Source organism: Somniosus microcephalus, chromosome 13 (genome assembly GCF_052327205.1).
Source record: "Somniosus microcephalus isolate GS21.2 chromosome 13, FLI_Smic_1.0, whole genome shotgun sequence".
Taxonomy (NCBI): domain Eukaryota; kingdom Metazoa; phylum Chordata; class Chondrichthyes; order Squaliformes; family Somniosidae; genus Somniosus; species Somniosus microcephalus.
The window spans coordinates 145,536,404-145,548,761 of NC_140999.1; the positions used below are offsets into that span (position 1 = coordinate 145,536,404).

General features: G+C 47.0%; 1 pseudogene; it reads right to left on the reverse strand.

The window, feature by feature from the left end:
- The window catches only part of LOC147108643 (sodium- and chloride-dependent neutral and basic amino acid transporter B(0+)-like), a 253,377-nt pseudogene that overhangs the window by 35,011 nt on the left and 206,008 nt on the right, over positions 1-12,358 (reverse strand).

A 12,358-nucleotide genomic window follows, 5' to 3' on the forward strand; every position in this document is an offset into this window, starting at 1 on the left:
CAATTTCTACCTCCCCCACGCTCGAGTCGAGGGCGGGATCTCCGTCCTCCGACTCTACCTCTTCCCGAATCGTGTCGAGGGCGGGACCTTGTTGTTCGGGCCCCTCCTCGTCCGAGTCCCAGGCCATCGGAGAAGGCTCCCCCCAGGTGGGCGGGACCTCTTCTCCTTCCAAGCAGGCTACAACGCCAGCTTGTGTGGTCTGTGACTCATCGCGCGCCTCAGGCTGAGGATCTTTATCCCCAGGCCTGGCTTCGGTTGCTGATGCTCTTGCACCTGGTTTAAACAGTTTGCACTGGTTGATGTGAAACCATTTAGTGCGCCGGGGCAACTTCACTGCATATACCATGGGGCTGGTTTTGCCTACAATTTTGTAGGGTCCCCGGTACAGTGGTTCTGAACTCCCCACTCGGGCAGAGTCTCCTACCATGATCTTATCTCCTACTTCCCACTCCTGGGCTCCGGTGGCGGGGATCGATAGATCTTGTACCGATTCCCGCCTGGCATTATCTATGGCTCTCTCACCGGCGCGGATGGTCAGACCCAGGAATTCCACTTCCTGCTGGCCGATCCGTGCCTTCTTTGGGTTTACTTTGAAACCCTTTCTTCCTAACAGCTCCAATAACTCGGCCAATAGTGGGCCATGCTCCTCTCTTGAGTCTATGAACAGGAGCAGGTCGTCCACATACTGCACTAGCTGATTGGGCTGGCTGAACTCTTTTAAACTCCCTGCCATGCATTGATGGAATATGCTGGGGCTGTTGTGGAAACCCTGTGGCAAGCAGTTCCAGGTGTACTGTTGCCCTTTAAACGTAAAGGCGAACTTGTACTGATCCTCCCTCCGTAAAGGGATGGACCAAAACCCATTAGAAATATCCAGTACCGTGAACGTGGTCGCGGAGGCTGGAATACTCCCTATCAGGTCGGCAACTGCTGCTACTGTTGGCGCGCAGGCTGGGATGTTGCTATTGAGGACTCTGTAGTCCACCGTGGCTCTCCAGGAATCGTCTGGTTTCCTCACCGGCCATAACGGAGAGTTTACATGGGTGGCTATCGGTCTCAACACGCCCTGCTGCACCAGTGAAGATATTGCTGTCTCCATGTCAGGCTCCGCTTCCCTGGGGAAGTTGTACTGTTTTTGGGGTCGGGCCATGGGGTCCCCGTCTACGCTAACCTCAAACCCGGTGGCCCTCCCGCAATCCTGTTTGTGAGTGGCAAACGTCGCCAGGTAGTCGCACACAAATGCCTGCAAATCTTGTGGGACACCCGTGACCATGGGCTCGAGGTCGTAGCCCTCTTTTGGCTTCACGGTACACAGGGTCCCCCTTTCTCCTTCCCCTGGGATGACGACTACCTGTCCTGGCTCACCCTTACCCGCTCCCCAAAGACAATGGTTTCTTAGGTCCACGAGGATCCCGTGTTTGACCAAGAAATCGGACCCGAGGATCCCTTTCCCATTCTCCACCTCCCACTTCATCAGTATACACCTCCACTTGGTGCGGAGTGGTCCTAAATGAATGGAGAGGGGAATGGAATGTGCGCCAGCCTGTTCCTTGCCTGTGAAACCCGACAGAATATATGGAACCCCGGTGGACAGAGGCAAGGTGGCGGGGTTATCTGTGTGGACCACGGTGCACGATGCCCCCGTATCCAACAAATAGGTCCCCTTTACCTCCTGTACTTCCATCTCCATGAGGGGTCGCCTCCATATATCATATCGCAGCGCACACAAGTAAACGGGCTGTGCCGGCTCTAGTCATTTGGGCACAGCGATCGGAGTTTCGGGAGCGACAAGGCCGGTGGTAACAGCTATATTCCCCTGCGAGATCATCAGAGACCGCATTGTCTCTAAAATCGATTCAATCGCAGCGGGATTCATAACCGCACCAGCTCCCTGTGCTGGGGCAGGAGCTACGGCTTGGGTTTGGGCTGGTGCTGGGGCAGCGGTCTGGGCTTGGGCTTGAGCTGCGGAAAATCTCCCTTTATTATCCTTCCACGGATTTCTACAGTCCTTGCGCCAATGTCCATCCTTCCCACACCCGTAGCAATTGAGTTTGGCTTGGACAGGGTGATTCCCCTCCTGACGCCACTCCTGCTTGCTTGGGGCTGCGGGTTTTGCCTCATGCACCTTTCCCTTCTGGGGAGGTGTTTCCTGACCTCTGCAATTCTTAAACGCTACATTTAACTGACGGAGTACCGTCTCTTCCTTGACACTGGGACCTTGGGGATCAAACCATGACCTGGCTAGGGCCCGTATCTCTGGCAAACTGTTGGTGACGAAGCAACGGAGCCAATGAACCTGCTGTTCGTTGCTCATTAAAGCCCATTCAGGCATACCCGGACAGCTGCGTCGATATACTGGCCACAGCCTTTCTGCGAAAACCCGTGGGGGTTCTCCAGATAGCTACACGGTCCCTTCTACACGGTCAAACGAACTACCGTCGTCCACTCCCATTACTTCTAAAACTTCCTCCCTGAGATCCGCATACCCTTGCCGTCCCCTTTTACCATCCTCTGAGAGGCACTGAAGGATTGTGGGATCCAGGGAGAAAAGCAACAGTTTGACCTGTTCCTGTTCATCGCAGTCATTGATGGCTGCTGTTTCCTCTGTCTCCCTGAAGTGAATCGAGGAATCTCCCTTTACTGTGAATCGTGTGAGGTGGCTCACCATGGACCTTAATTGCGGGCCAGCATAGGGTTCTGGTGGGGTCCGATACTACCATCGACAGTGTTGGGACCGAACCTCTGGTGCCGAGTGGGACACATCAGTGCCGGTCCCTGCTTTTCGACCAGTGGTTCTTCAACACACTCCACCTCGGCTACCTCCTCTTTTGCTACCCCCTCCTTTTCCGACCAAGTCTCACTATAGCTCGGCGGAGCTGAGGGCTCGGTGGCTGGTACCACAATTACCTCAGCTGGAATCGGCTGTTTAGATTCCTTTAAAAAGTCCATGTAACTGGCTTTCGGGCTGACGAGACACACCATGCCTCTTGCCTTAACCAGGGCCGTTCTTAGGTCCTCTATGGTCTTTTGGCAGGGTCCGTGGTCTGTGCTCTCAAACCCGTGCTCGAGGGCTAGCTTGTAAGCTGCCTTAACCTCCACTATTCTCTCCTCCTGCGCTCTTAGCTGTTGTGCGAGGCGGGCGCTTTTCTCCCGTATCCTCGTTTCATTGATCTTTGCCTCAGTAACCTGGCACTCCAGGTACTCTATCCTAGCCTGATGTTGATTAGCTACCACTTGGTGTTTCTGATTCAGCGCGTGAAGCGCTGTGATGAGTTTTTCCCCACCCATGGCCTTTTCCTCTATCTCTGCTGCCTGGGTTGTGATCTTGGCTGCCTGTGCTGCAACGACCCAGTCTAATATCTGGACCTGCTTCTTGTAACAGATCAGCCACACTGCCTTTTCCACTAACTTCTTATGCTCTTTGCTCTCTGTCCACCTGATGGCTGCGTCCACCGGGCGCCCATCCAGCAAGAGATCGGAAATCCACTGTTTAGTGAGATTTACCTTGCCAAAGACGTAATCCGCTATCCTCTCATCCATTGCATTTTGACCATTCAAACTTGGATCTACTACATTGCAATCCTGCTGCCAGAGTCCTGCCGCGGTCGCCATTTTCTGTAAGGGGTTTTCCTCGAGAGGTTTCCCTGAGGTTTCTCTCTCTAGAAGCCTCTCTCTCTTGCACAGTAAACCTTGAGTGGTTCGACCCACTCGCCCCTTAGATTCTGTACTCTGGACTTAGGCGCAGGAACTACAATGTAGAGAAAACTCGTGTAGACCAAGTTTGATGAAACAAAATGAAATTTTATTGCATAAGGAAAATTATCAAATCAAATGCAAGCCAATAAGGGAGTACATGGGAGGGAAAAACACACAAACAAATCATAACAACACAGTACTACCTAAAGCAAATACAGGCATCTTATACTCGACAAAGATCATCATGAAATAAGGAAACACACGGAACATCGAGGGACAACAACTCATGTTAATTGTACCCTTAAATCCACCCCCTTATTAAACCTATCTAGATCTGATTGTGAAGGGCCAGAAACATGCTCACCAATCCCGCTAGGAAATGCACGGTTTTGAAATCGAGTCTGTGTTTGGTCCTTTCAGGCATCTCGTCTCCACGTGGATCGTGGAGCCCCTGCGAGCTGCGCCACACCTCTCTCCTGAGGTGAGAGTCGGGGCGGCTGGACACCGGTGGGCATGGATGTCGGCGGGGTCGAGGATCGTGGGCTCGACCCTGGTTAGAGGAGCCTTGGGCTGGCTCCCATCGCTTCTTCAGGTTCCTTTCCTCTCGTCTCCCGAGCCGGGGTGGCTGGAAGGTTTCTTCGCTTGGGACCTTTATTTTTTTGTTTCTTCTCCCAAGCTGGGTCGATGGCCTCTTGTTCCGGCAATGGCCCGGGGATGGTCGATGATCTCCCGATGTGTTTCCCCGGGGCGGAACGCCGGTTTCGAGACGGCCTTCTCGATGTTGGCTTTCTTCTTCCTCCTGCGAGTGCCTCTTTCTTTTTCTGGGTGTCCGGATTCAAACTGTGTGTCTGAGCTCAAGCTGCAGGCTTGCAACTGTCTGCGTTTCAACTTGCTTTGGCCTCTCTCCCAACTGCTGAAAAGTCTCTCCAGATATACCTTTCTTCCAGAGGCTTCACTTCCCGCCCAAAATCAGGTTAGTCTTTGTTTTATTTCTGGCGGGCTGCGAGCACAGTGGGGTAGCCATTATATTTTAAAATGTCTTAAACGGCTGGTAACAGGCCCATCTCTGGTTTGGAATTACCTCCATTTTTTTTAATGGCCTGCTGATCTCGTTATCTAGTCCTGGGTGCTGTTCTCATGAATATGAAATTGTCCCCTTTTGTCTGGGGCAACATCTTGATGGCCTCTGTCTCCAGGCCGATCTTGACTAGATCTGCATCTAATGCATATGCATACCTGTGGGTCTGGTTTCGTTCTCTCAGAAACGGCTTCCAGAACTTACTGTGGGTTGAATCCACAAATCTGTCTGAGGTTGCGCAGGAACCATTTTAAAGTGTCCCAATAAGCTGGTCACATGGTATGGTGGCCATTTTGTATGCCCCTTTTTCTGGGCTTCTTTTAAAACAGTCTTTAAAATCACGGCCTCTTCTGCCATTTGACCCCTATTAATATAAAATCCAATTTTGTGAATCCTACACACTCCATATTTAGTTTTCTATTCAGCGTTATTGTTAGCCCAAATTCCCAGTAAAAAAACTAATTAAAAAAATTAACAATATATAATGGGCCTGAATTTGTGGTCGGAGGTTTCCCGCGGGGAATTGCCTCCGATCTGCAAATAAAATCCAGGCCTACCTGGAGCCTCGGGATCCACGGAGACTCGTGCTCCTGGGCCCCTACGGGAATGCCTGGGTCGAGGCCCACGTATCCCAGGGGTGCACGTGGTTCGCAAGCGCCCCTGGATTCACGTGGGCTAGGCCAACCAATACAAGATGGGGATCCTCATTCATGCTTATGGGGATTCCATTTTCATACGGAATCCCCATAAGTATGAATGGGGATCACATAAAAAACACATTTACATACCAAATACATTTTTAAAAATTACATGTTTAAAATTAATTGAAATACCATTTAATTAAACATTTAAAGCAAAAATGTAATTTTTTGAAAAATAATGTAAACATTTTAAAGGGGCAAAAATAACCGTAACTTATTTTACAAGTGTCTTAACGTTTAAATAATTTTTAAAATTATTTTTATATTCATTTAAACTGTTACGCTGGTAAAAACAGACCTTACGTCTGCTTTTACCAGGCGTAAGAACTTCACGGGAATTCGCTGGACAGTAGTTGGGCAAATAGCCCAACTCTCCACCCGCAAATGCCCTTTTCCCAGGGATAGCTATGATCTGTCAAGAAGATTCTTGACAGATGGCAAGTTCCAGGTTTTCGTGCACACCACGTGCGCACCCGTAGGCTCCGGAAAATATGGGTTAATAATTTTTGAAACATCTACAAAAACAGCTATGGCATACATTCGCTTATATTCTCACCTTTATATTCAATCTGCAAATACCTGGTTTGGAATGTTTGATGCTGACTACTTAAAAATATTCCTTTACACAGCACTGACATCGTCAACTTAAAGAGCATGAAATTCATAATTGTTTTTCTTTAACTATATATAGCTGTTTCCTTACCTGGTACAAGTTGGAACCGTTAGCTTTGGCTATTTTCATAATTGCCAAAATGGGGATCCAAATAACACAGAAGAGAAATACACACCAGCCAATCACTAGTGCCCACATTGGGTACTCAAGACCTCCGTAGTGTGGTGGGTCAAGTGTTATCAAAGACCAGATTAAGATTCCCTGTTTGAAATTATTCCACAAAGATCAGAAACAGAATGAGATAGAGTTTGTGCAGTTTGTTTTATTAAGCTTAAATCACTAAAAAACATAGGGGGAGAAATTCAGTATCGCCCCGTTTGGGGCGCGATTATCGTCCGGGCGCAAAGTTTAGCGCCTGACGCTAATTATTGCCTCCGACTGCAACCTTGGCTTTTATTGCCCCTGAATTGGAACACTAAATCAGGCACTGCACACCTGTCTTAAGGCGCAAAGGCCGAGGAGCGAGGCACTAACTCAGAGCTGGCAAAGCTCATGTGATGTCAATCAGCAATGGAACACAGACATACTGTTGCCGGCCAGTTCTTAAAGGGGATTGGGTCGATCTTGCTCTCCATCCACATCCTGCTCATTGCAGCCTTGAATCTAGGCCTGGAGAGACTTGTACATCAAATCTGTCGGAAAGAATAATGGAGATGATCAGGAAGGACAGGCAGGAAGGAAGGGGAGGCGGGGTGGCTATGTTAATAAAGGAAGGAATCAATGTAATACAGAGAAATGATATTGGGTCAAAAGATCAGGATAATGAAACAGTTTGGGTGGAGGTAAGGAATAATAAGGGGAAAAAAACACTAGTGGGCGTAGTCTATAGGCCTCCGAACAGTGGCAAATCTGTTGGACGGAGTATCAATCAGGAAATAGTTGAGGCTTGTAATAAGGGAACATCTATAATTATGGGGGATTTTAACTCTCATATTAATTGGACAAATCAAATTGGGCAGGGCTGCCTTGAGGATGAGTTCATTGAATGTATTAGGGATGGGTTTCTTGAGCAGTATGTAACTGAACCGACCAGGGGGCAAGCAACCTTAGATCTGGTCCTGTGTAACGAGACGGGATTAATTAAAAATGTCCTAGTAAAGGATCCCCTTGGAATGAGTGACCATAACATGGTTGAATTCCATATTCAATTAGAGGGTGAGAAGGTTGGATCTCAAACAAACATGCTAAGCTTGAATAAAGGAGACTATGAAGGTATGAGAGCGGAATTGAGTAGAGTGGATTGGGAAAATAGGTTAAAGGGTAAGACGATACATGATCAGTGGTGTACATTTAAGGAGTTATTTTACAACTTCCAAAAAATATATATTCCACTGAGAAGAAAAGGGTGTAAAAGAAAAGGCAGCCATCCGTGGCGATGTAAAGAAATTAAGGATAGTATTCGACTAAAAACAAGGGCATATAAGGTAGCCAAATCTAGTGGGAGGATAGAGGATTGGGAAAACTTTAAAAGACAGCAAAAAATAACAAAAAGATTGATTAAGAAAGGGAAGATAGATTATGAAAGTAAATTAGCAAAAAATATAAAAACAGATAGTAAGAGTTTTTATAGTTATATAAAAAGAAAAAGGGTGGCTAAAGTAAATGTTGGTCCCTTAGAGGATGAGACCGGGAAATTAATGGTGGGAAATATGGAGATGGCAAAAACACTGAATGAATATTTTACATCAGTCTTTACAGTAGAAGACACTAAGAATATCCCAACACTGGACAAACAGGGGGCTATGGGGGGGGGGAGGAGCTAAACACGATCAAAATCACTAAGGAAGTGGTACTCGGTAAAATAATGGGACTCAAGGCGGATAAATCACCTGGACCTGATGGCTTACATCCTAGGGTCTTGAGGGAAGTGGCGGTAGGAATTGTGGATGCATTGGTAATAATTTTCCAAAACTCCCTGGACTCGGCAAAGGTCCCGGCAGACTGGAAAACTGCTAATGTAACACCCTTATTTAAAAAGGGCAGTAGACAGAAGGCTGGAAACTATAGACCGGTTAGCCTAACATCTGTGGCAGGTAAAATTTTGGAGTCCATTATTAAGGAGACAGTAACAGGACATTTGGATAATCATAATTTAATAGGACAAAGTCAGCATGGTTTTATGAAGGGGAAGTCATGTTTGACAAATTTGCTGGAGTTCTTTGAGGAAGTAACGTATAGGGTGGATAAAGGGGAACCAGTGGACGTAGTGTATTTAGACTTCCAAAAGGCATTTGACAAGGTGCCACACAAAAGATTATTGCTTAAGATAAAAAATCACGGGATTGGGGGTAATATTCTGGCATGGATAGAGGATTGGCTATCTAACAGAAGGCAGAGAGTTGGGATAAATGGTTCATTCTCAGACTGGCAATCAGTAACTAGTGGTGTTCCGCAGGGGTCAGTGCTGGGTCCCCAACTCTTTACAATCTATAGTAACGATTTGGAGGAGGGGACCGAGTGTAACATATCAAAATTTGCAGATGATACTAAGATGGGAGGGAAAGTAGTGAGTGAGGAGGACATAAAAAACCTGCAAGGGGACATCGACAGGCTAAGTAAGTGGGCAGAGATTTGGCAGATGGAATACAATACTGGAAAGTGTGAGGTTATGCACTTTGGCAGGAAAAATCGTAGAGCAAGTTATTATCTTAATGGCAAGAAACTGGAAAGTACTGAAGTACAAAGGGATCTGGAGGTCCTGGTGCATGAAACTCAAAAGGTTAGTATGCAGGTGCAGCAAGTGATTAAGAAGGCCAATGGAATGTTGGCTTTCATTGCTAGGGGGATAGAATATAAAAATAGGGAGGTATTGCTTCAGTTGTACAAGGTATTGGTGAGACCGCACCTGGAATACTGCGTACAGTTTTGGTGTCCATACTTAAGAAAGGACATACTTGCTCTCGAGTCAGTACAAAGGAAGGTTCACTCGGGGATGAGGGGATGGACATATGAGGAGAGGTTGAGTAGATTGGGACTCTACTCATTGGAGTTCAGAAGAATGAGAGGCGATCTTATTGAAACATATAAGATTGTGAAGGGGTTGGATCGGGTGGATGCGGGGAAGATGTTCCCGATGATGGGTGAAACTAGAACTTGGGGGCATAGTCTTAGAATAAGGGGCTGCTCTTTCAAAACTGAGATGAGGAGGAACTACTTCACTCAGAGGGTGGTAGGTCCATGGAATATGCTGCCCCAAAAAGCTGTAGAAGCTACATCATTACATAAATTTAAAACAGAAATAGACAGTTTCCTAGAAGTAAAGGGAATTAAGGGTTACGGGGAGCGGGCAGGAATTTGGACATGAGTCTAGGTTCGGATCGGTCATGGCCCTGTGGGTAGCGGAGCGGGCCCAGGGGCCGTGTAGCCTGATCCTGCTCCTATTTCGCGTGTCTAATTCTGTTAGATTCAGGAGATGGTTCTGTGATAGTGGATTGACGGTTAGGATCAGATCAGCCATGATCTTATTGAATGGCGGAGCAGGCTCGAGGGGCCGATTGGCCTACTCCTGCTCCTATTTCTTATGTTCTTATGTTCTTAGAGTGCAGTCCCCATAGTCTCTTCTAAATCGATACAAGGAAGATCAAATAAAAAAGAACCTACAAAGTTCTGCTCAGTGCCCAAAACTCCTCAACACAGCTTTGAATATCTCCTGCAGTCTCTCTCTCTCACTCAGAATGCGCGGTGAAAATATTTCGCAGACAAAAAAAGGCAGGAACCGGTCGCCTTTAAATAGCGCTCCCTCAGTCCCTTCCCGACTGCAGAATGCTCCCTCAACCTGTCGTTGCTAGCGGCAGATGGTAAGATAGGGGGCGCCACTCAATATCCGACACGATGGGCCGAAGGGCCTCTTTCTGTGCTGTAAAACTCTATGGGCTAGATTTTCAGTTGCTTGCGCCAGCAGTTAGCGCCTTAAGAGAAGTGATTTTCGGGCGCTATGCGTGTAGCGCCTGGGCGCAGCGCAGTTTGCGCCCCGCCCCAAATTAAGTTGCCCGTTAGCGCCGGCGCAAAGTTTAGCGGCCGCCCGGATGCGCGCGCAGAAAATGACGTCACATCCTCGTGCAACGCCCTTTGGCCGCCCGAATCCAAACTTCAGTCGGACCGCCCCATTGTGCGCCTGGCGTCCAGAGCGTTTGTAAAATGGAACGCTACACACCCTGGGGAGTGCAAATTAAAGGGCACTCGTACAAAAGGCACTCTGCATGTGTTGTGTGGAAGTAAGCTGTGTGTTGTTCTGAACGGTCTGTTTCTCCTCCTCCTCCTCCTCCTCCTCCTCCTCCTCCTCCTCCTCCTCCTCCTCGTCTTTGCATTTGAAAAAAATACATGCACCCTTCCCCTTTAAGAGCTCACTGGCACCAGAGTGTCTGCCGTGCGCTGCGCCCGAGCTCGGGTGTTGCGCTCTCCACCGCCGGCTTAGCGCCTAAAGATACTAGTGGAACGCCTCTTTTAGCGCTCCACCAACCTCTTAGGGCGAAGCCACTGAATTTCCGGCAACGGGGCGCTACTTTGGGGCGGGCGATAACTTCGGGCGGGCGCTAAGCTTAGCGCCCCAAAACTGTCTATACTGAAAATCTAGCCCACTATCCGGTCCGGGGCGCTACCAGGGCACTGCACATTCGACTGACGTCATGATCTGCAGGCGCAGGAGATCATGGCGGTAGTATTTAGCGCTGCTGCAAAATGTCTAGTCAATTTCGTGAGCGGCGCAAACATCGCCACGCACAGGCGCTAGTTGCTTTGCATTACATTAGTGCCCTCTTAAGGCGCTAACGGGAGGCGCAAACCAACCGAATTTTCCCCCATAATCTTTACTTACTGTTATCAAGCAAGGAGAAATGAAAAACCAACACATTCTCCACCACATCCGGAAGAGCCAACTCCTTTTACCAATCATCATCTCAATGTCCCTTATGAATCTGTTTCCCCCTGTGAATAACAAGAAAGCAACGATAGAAAATCACTTTTTATCATTTCTTCCAGGTAGCTTGTTTGCTGTGGTTGTGCATCTTAATCTGTATGGCACAAATTTACATGCAACAAGACAGTTACTCAATGGGCCAGATTTTGCTAAAAAAATAATGGCATCTGAAGAACGCATGCCGTTATTAATGCGCAAATCGGCCAGTAATTTGTAGCGAGGAAGTGGTACCCTGTGAATTGCGAATCGCCACAAGTTACTGGATGATTTCCGGCGCTTCTTTAGCTTTGCGAAAACGGCATCTCATGCTTAACCATCCCGTGATTTTCATGAAGTTGTTGCATTTGCATATTAATTGCCCATTAAATGCGCCACAGAAAGTTAAGTCTTGTAATTAACAGCATAAGTACCCTTTTAATGACATGATCATTGTTAATGGTGTCCAATTAACCTCTCTTGCCCAGAAAGTAAACAATTTTGTCTGGAATCTCATTCCTTCAGGCTGTGAATTGTAGGAGACTCTAAAAATGACAAATTTTACAATTTTACATTTTTTCTGATTTTAATGTTATTTTTTTCCCTCTTAATCCTATCTCTTTCCCTCTCTTTATTTTTCTCTCTCTGTACCTGATTTGATATTGAATTCATCCACTCTAATTGACCCTCCTTCTCAGTCCTTCCTCTGTTTTCTTCTCAATCCTTTAATCTCATTGTTTGTTTCGTTGTTCATTGAGGTCAAAAATGCCCTGTTGCCCTCACTGCGCTGTTATTAGCTCACACTAACAGCAACTTTGTGGGCAAAAACATTTCAAAACCTAAATGCGCACGGACAAGTCCAACTAATGGGGCACGCCGCGAGATGCCCCGCTCCAGCAAAATCTGGTCCATAATTTCAGACAGTATGTGCAAATTAACACCTGTCAGTCACCAATCTTATTTACCCTATCCATTTGTTTTGTCCACCTCTGAAGAGGTGAAAAAGCATTCTTTTGCATTTAAGGATGTTATTTATCTTTAATGGTATTGCATCATATTTACCATAGATCCAGAATATACCGAAGAGTTCCAGCGTAGCAATTAGAAGTAGTCAAATCAGTAGTGAAATGATCAATTAATTGCACCCAGTAAATTCCAGCCTAGAAAGATAATATTTGCAAAAATACTAAGAAAATCATACTATTCAAAATATTGTAAATTGCCGACAGTCACTTTTACTCAACTTCAAATCAGCTAGTTTTCATTGGGCTACACTGTAGCATCTTTTGACACATTCTGTTTCAGTAATGTCATGCCTT